The sequence below is a fragment of the Halyomorpha halys genome, unplaced genomic scaffold (genome assembly GCF_000696795.3).
Source record: "Halyomorpha halys isolate HHAL.00 unplaced genomic scaffold, Hhal_1.1 Scaffold3114.1, whole genome shotgun sequence".
Lineage (NCBI taxonomy): Eukaryota > Metazoa > Arthropoda > Insecta > Hemiptera > Pentatomidae > Halyomorpha > Halyomorpha halys.
The window spans coordinates 13,267-13,797 of record NW_027109119.1 but is presented as its reverse complement, the minus strand read 5'-3'; the positions used below and the strand labels follow the sequence as shown (position 1 = coordinate 13,797).

The 531-nt window shown below is 38.0% G+C and overlaps 1 long non-coding RNA gene across 1 annotated transcript in view; it reads left to right on the top strand.

Moving 5' to 3' along the window:
* Nucleotides 1-142, top strand: part of LOC136795748 (uncharacterized) — a 484-nt gene extending 342 nt beyond the window's left edge. Inside the window, exon 3 of the long non-coding RNA XR_010843412.1 lies at nt 70-142. This is a non-coding gene — a long non-coding RNA (uncharacterized lncRNA). The remainder of the gene's footprint in view (nt 1-69) is intronic.
* Nucleotides 143-531: the final 389 nt, after the last annotated feature.

The following is a 531-nucleotide window of genomic DNA, read 5'->3' as shown; positions in this document are numbered from 1 at the left end:
TATATAGTGAATAATGATGGTTATAAATGTTTAAAAATAAAGATATAATATAAGCTGTTGAATATTTAGATGTCCTTGAAGATGGCTGGAATAGCCGAAACGTTGGACTGGTAAGAAATAAAGTGTTGAGACAGTATTGGATACAATTTGTGGTTTTATTTACTAAAACAAAACATTAAAAAATTCAATAAATAACTGCATTTCAAGTGGAGGTGATATGAGAACACTCCCACGTTAGAAACATCCGATTCTAGTCTCTGATCGACCTGATATAATCGAAGATGGTCACTCAACGTGCTTTGAAGCCGATCTACTCTTGGAGTGCCCTGGTGTGTTGAAATGCCATATTACGTCCTTCATTTCCATTCGAATCATAGTATTGTCAAATTCTCTGCCAGAATCTGATGAGATGCGCTCCGGAACTCAGTAGAATTCAAAATACAAGCAGAGAGCTGCAAATAATGCTTCCGAAGACAAGCTCCGCACTTGGTGCGGCATTGCCGCCTTACTGAAGAGCTCAATCATGGTCAC